This window comes from Anastrepha obliqua, chromosome 1 (assembly GCF_027943255.1).
Source record: "Anastrepha obliqua isolate idAnaObli1 chromosome 1, idAnaObli1_1.0, whole genome shotgun sequence".
NCBI lineage: Eukaryota > Metazoa > Arthropoda > Insecta > Diptera > Tephritidae > Anastrepha > Anastrepha obliqua.
Genome location: NC_072892.1, coordinates 86,669,708 through 86,676,220, shown reverse-complemented (window position 1 = coordinate 86,676,220; position 6,513 = coordinate 86,669,708).

Below are 6,513 nucleotides of genomic sequence, written 5' to 3'. Positions count from 1 at the left end.
AGTTGAAATTTGCCCATTTTAAAGGGAGTCTAACTGACATGAAAATTGTACCTTTTCCAACAAAAAAGTAGCTTTTTCGAAAGTAAAAAAGGCGCCAAAGTTTATATGTATATTCCAGAGCTGTAAAAAGCATTATGACTAAAGCGGAACAAAACAAGTAAATAAAATAAAGTAAAAGAAAATATACACTCACTATTTTAACCTATAATTCTACGTCCAACAAAGAAAAAAGCACAAGGAAACAAATTAAGATAAAAAAAGGTTATTCTAGTCGTAAATATTCCTCCGGGAGAGACACTGCAAATAATTCACTCCCAACGAATATTAGAAATTTTACCATTTTTCCTTATACGAACTTCAAAGAGACTTATTTATAGAATAAGTAAGAGTTGCCAGAGTTTAAATTCGTAAAAAAACTCGCGTTTGGAGGGAAATCCCTCCAGTTCATGCTAAATTAAATAAAAAAAGGAAATTATGGGTTAAACGAAAAATCGTATCGTAAATTAGTCTGTATCTATAATCTCAACGGTGAGTCTATTAAAAAGTAAATCCCGGTTATGTGAAATATGAAGTATGCAAAGAATACCATCAGTTTCTGAAAAGCAGTTAGTACTTATCAAACATAGACTATGCACCCTTTCCAAGATTTTTTTTTTTGTTTCAAGTTCTTCTTTCATTTGAGTGGTAAAGAAAATGATTATTGTTTTCCAAAATATTCTTCTCGAAAATCCATATACTTTTACATTCACTGCGCACCAATTTCCGAAGCAATTTCTCTGCCCTGAAGTGGATACCTACAAAATGAGCTGTTTAAAAGCTTCAACAGCTTCTTCAGGCGTTGATAAACGTTTAGGTCGCATTTTATATTTGATGTACGGGATGACTCATTAATTCAATCTTTGAAGTGCTCAAAAATTTTCTTGTATGAACCGATACGAGAGAGCTCGCATTATCTTGGTGAAGGATGATTCGTTTTCCGCGGTTGGTTTTCCTTAATTCTCCGACAACTTCTGGCAAAAAAATAGTTGTGTACCACTCAGAATTGACTGTTTCAAGTTTCTCTAGTGATACAGTTGCGACATGATCAGATTTTCCGAAAAAACAGGTGACCATTTGTTTCAGATGCTTCTTCCGTGAACAACTTTTGTTGTATGAAGCTCGTGTCGGAACACCCATACTGTCGATTACTGTTTTGTTTTTGCTTCATATGCATAGATTCAATATTCGTCACATGTTGCGTCACAGTCCTTTTTTGAGCAATTGTCAAATTGTGCGGGCGGTATGCAACGAGAACAAATCTTCTTGATGACCAAACGCTCATGCAAAATTGAATGAATGCTGGTCCAATAATGTCCATAATGAGTACAGCGAATGTATGTGTGTATGTAAATAGAACTATGTTTGGGAACCCAGAGGATATTGGTATTCCCTTTTAACTGAAGTAGGATTCTGGTTTGAATTCATTAGCTTCAGTCGTTACGAAGAACTCAAGTTCTTCGTCCCTTTTAGAGTGCGACATAGATACAGCAGTGAAGCTTCCACTTTTACAACTCTTGTTGAGTGTGCCGCTCAAACGTGATATCTATAAGTTAGAAGGTTCTTGTGGAAGCATAATATACTATGATTTGGCTACGTACAGTAATATTCATCACGCCTGTCTGAGTCATTCGGGAAAGCTACGAAGAAATGATATTATGAGCAAGACAAGAGAAGTGCGAAAAATTTGGCTGTGTGGAGACCCTTCAGACAAATTTACTGTAAAAATCGATCATCTAAGTCGCGGAACAAGTGCTTTATAATGCCTGAATTTTAGCTCAGATAAATACAATGTTTTTAATGCAATTATAAGCTATTTGTATATTATTACATGTTTTCTTTGCTTCCTAAACCTTCATATTGATGGATGGGCTTGCTTACATCGATGAAGGGATGAGCTATACCATTGGTTTGCAGTACTCATTGAGAAATAGCGGGCCACGGCATAGCGGATCTGCTTTCCCTCACATTTGTGGAATTCAATTATGAACTAAACAAATATATCAAAAATAACAAAGCGGACGCGTTCGCGAACCATAAAAATCTACTCCTTTTGATGCCTTGAGCGTTGACAAATTCTATAAAATACGTTTCTATGTTTCAGATTCTCTCTATTGCAAATCAGAAAATAATGCAAGCTGAAACAAAAGCGTCATTTCCTTTAATAAAAGGCTCAATGAATGTTCACACACATGCACACATTTTAAAGCAATGCAGTCATTTCGGAAAGCTTACTTAATTTTGCATATAAATTTTAATCAAAATCTCTACATGCAGCCTCTGGCTACTGATTAGCTATATTTCTTGGCTATTATATTATTTAACTACTCAAATTAGTTGCTATGCCCATTAGACATTCCTTTATGCTCTCGCATACATCTAGGAAAATTTTTGTCACTGCCAGCTGTACTATATATACATTCAAACGCAGGCCACAAGGCTAGTTACAGCTCACTACGACGTTGGTTGTAATTAATTAATTGGCCACATGAAAACGCAAGGATTATTAGCGACCATTATACTTATACATAGAAAAGGTAAGATGGTAAGGAAAGCGTCAAGTTGCTGTGTGGATATGTAATCGATGTGTTGGATTGGCTGCACTTATACGGCGAGCATAAAATACTGGTTCTACCCATTACGAAACTCGAAACGGATGCAAAATTGGTGCGGGGCTTTATTCATTAAAATTAATATACTAGAGCCGACAGTTTAAATCATAACAGAGGGATACTAGTGGATGTCATCCTAAATATTATTTTTGTTCATTTTTCTCTCTTACTCTTTTACACAGTTTTCTCCCTTTGAACATGCACTTTAATTATACTAAAATTGAATGGGCTACACAACCCAAGCCCAAATTTCTTTTTAAAATTCTTTTAAACATCCTTCCAGTGGATCTGTAGGCAAAATATATCGCTCGCAATGCAGCGATAAGGTTGAACACCTTAAGTAACTGGCCAAACACGCATTCGGGCATTTCGGAGCTTCTTAGATTGGTGTAAATATTATGCACTCCCGCCTACAATTGCCGTTACAACTTTCACGACCCTCCTACCATCAAGGAAAGAGTAGGAACGGGCCGATGTAAGACAGTACGAGTCCATCCATGTATAATATACACAGATGGCTCAAAGCTCGAGGGCAAGGAGGGTGGGGGTCTATATGTCGAAAATTAGGGATCTCCTTTAGTTTTCGGCTTCCCGACTACTGCAGTGTTTTTCAGGCTGAACTGATGGCAATAATAAAAGCCGTGACACTGATACAGTGTGATGCGATACCGGGAGATGATATCTACATTTTAGCTAATAGCCAGGCGGCGACATAAACTCTCCCAAAGCAGTCGACAGTCTCCAAGGTAATGCTGAGTAATTTCACTTAAAGATAAGATGGGTTCCTGACCATTGTGGCATTGAGGGTAACTGTAGGGCCGATGAACTAGCGATACTCGGCACCAAGCTGATAGATAAGAATACAGACAATGACGTAGAACTACCCTTACGGACTAGTAAATTGTAAGAGTAGCTAACGAAAGATGCCGTAATGAAACCACCTGCGGAATCGCCCGACAATTGTGGCCGACTCTCAATGCTAGACGCACAGAAGCTCTGCTATGCTAAAATAATTATAGTCTTAGCACATTGATTTCTGTTATAACGGGGCACTACCTAATAGGAAGGCACGCGTAGAGGATGGGTATGGACACACATGTCTTTTACAGAAGCTGTCTAGATTTCGTACCTCCTGTACCATGGTCCTGATCTATCCAGACATGGATTTTAAGTAGAAATTCTTTTAATAAATTGGAAGGCGGCCGCCGTAGCCGAATGGGTTGGTGCGTGATTACCATTCGGAATTTACAGAGAGAACGTAGGTTCGAATCTCGGTGAAACACCAAAATTAAAAAAAACATTTTTCTAATAGCGGTCGCCCCGCGACAGGCAATGACAAACCTCCGAGTGTATTTCTGCCATGAAAAAGCTCCGCATAAAAACATCTGCCGTTCGGTGACGGCTTGAAACTGTAGGTCCCTCCATTTAAGGAGCAACATCAAGACGCACACCACAAATAGGAGGAGGAGCTCGGCCAAACACCCAAAAAGGGCCAATTATATTGGGTAGTCGAAAAAGTCTTTTCGTATTTCTAATCAAACTTCAACTCATTTTTTTTTATATTTATAATGAACTTTATTAAACCAAATATGTACCATTTTGGTCGACCACCTTTTGCCATTTTTCTTCTAGAGACATTATTCTATCAGTGTAAAACTTTTGTGGTTTCTCGGCGAAAAACTGCGACAAGTATTTTTCACAGGCTTCTCTTGAAGCCAACTTTACTCCATTAAGGGAGTTCTGCATTAACCGAAACAAATGGTAGTCCGATGGTGCAAGGTCAGGGCTATATGGCGGATGCATCAAAACTTCCCAGCCAAGCTCTCCCAGATAGGTCGACCGGAGCGAGGTGCATCTTTCACACCGAAATTTCCAGAACGGAAGCGAGCTAACCATTGTTGTGCTACACGAACTGATACAGCATCGTCTCCGTAAACTTCACAAATTTCATTGGTGACTTGCGTGGCATTCTTCCCTTTTTTATACAAAAATTTCAAAATATAGCGAATTTCTTCATTATTTTCACTAATTTTTGAACAGCTATAACTTTTTTTTGGTTTTGGTTAAATGAAGCTTAAAATGTCACCTTTCTAACACCATATAATATCACACAATGTGATTGGTAGCACGGGAGATAGATGACTCCAACGACATCTATTGAAAAAATACGAAAAGACTTTTTCGACTACCCAATATATACATATATATATATAATCAGAAATACCCTATGCAACATCACAATGGGTTCTGAGCTTGAGTGTGTTCCATAAGGGACAACCATTTCAAGCTAGCCTAGCCTAAAAAGTTTGACATTTTGATTAAGATTTTTCGAATATTTCTAAATTTTGTACAAAGATTGAAAATTTGACTTATTTGATATTTATTGTAGAAGATAAAACAGTTCTCTCAATTTGTTGCCAATGATTTGTTTTTTTTTTGAAGCTTGCTAGCATCATAAGACCATTCATCAGAGAGTGAACAAATGTCATTCAAAATACTAATTGCATTTTGCTTATTTTTTGACGATGTCTTAACTTTTTTTAACTTTATTGTACAAACATTACTAAAAAATATACCTGCAGCTGATCCCCTTTGTGCGTAGTAGATTCAGTGAAGATACTCGCCAATCCATTATCATAGCAACATTTCAATTGTTTGCCCTTCAGCTTTCACCAAAGATAAAATACTCAATTTAAGTGAATGCCTTGTTTGTTTAACATTGTTATTTTTAGGTCTACAAACTAACCATATAATGCTGCATATTATTGCATATTTTTGCAGCAATAATTGCTACCACCAATATGTGGGCTGACCACTGGTTAGCCTACAGCAGCTCCTTCACTAGAGTAGTAAAATTAATTAGCACCAGACAATTAAGTGGGCAGTTAAATATGTAGCACTAATAGCTAGTGAAACGAAATTTAAAATGTGTGTGGGTATCCATATGCATAGGTACATTAGGATGTCCCACCAAAAAACGTTGCGTTTTTCTCACCGGAATTATAAAAATGTACTATAGTTCAAGACTATAGTCTTACGGAAAAATATTTAGATTTACGTAAGTTGAACCGATTGGAAAGTATTTCTGAAAATCGAGTTTCTTTATAAATAAAATTAGTTTTTAAAAGTATTTTTTCCAAAAACTAACCTCAGGCAATAAACACCGCGGGCATGAAACACTAATAGTGGTCGCTCCTCGGCAGACGATGGTGTATTTCTGCCTAGAAAAAGCTCCTCATAAAAACTTTCTGCTATTCGGAAGCTTCTTCATCAAGACACATACCACGTTTAAGAGGAGAACCTCGGCTAAACACTCAGAAAGGATGTAACCACCACTTATAAAGGGTGATCAATTTAGGAATATCGTAGTTTAAAAATTCAAATTTATTGAGCAATCTTTATTATTTTTGTATAGAACTATTCATGACATTTATTTTTCAAAGATAATTCCATTCGAATGTTGGCCGCAACTGCGCCGTAATTCCGCCATCCGTAAACCCCAATTTTGAATGACTCGCTGGAGGACTTCGGTCGGTAACTCGTGAATAACTTTAGCAATGTAGGCTTTCAATGCCTCAATCGAAGCTAGTTTATCCACAAAGCATTTAGGTCTTACATACCCCTGCAAATAAAAGACCAAAGGTGTGGTATCACATGATCTTGGTGTCCCATCCACTGGTCCGAGACGAGAGATAAATTGCTCACAGAAACGACGACGCAGTAATTTCATTGTTTCACGGGCTGTATGGCAAGTAGCGCCTTTTTGTTGGAGATCACCAAACGGTTCTTTTCAATGGATGTAATGGCTGTTCTTTGAATGGCATTTTTGCTTATTGACGTAGCCATTAAGCCAAAAATGGACCTC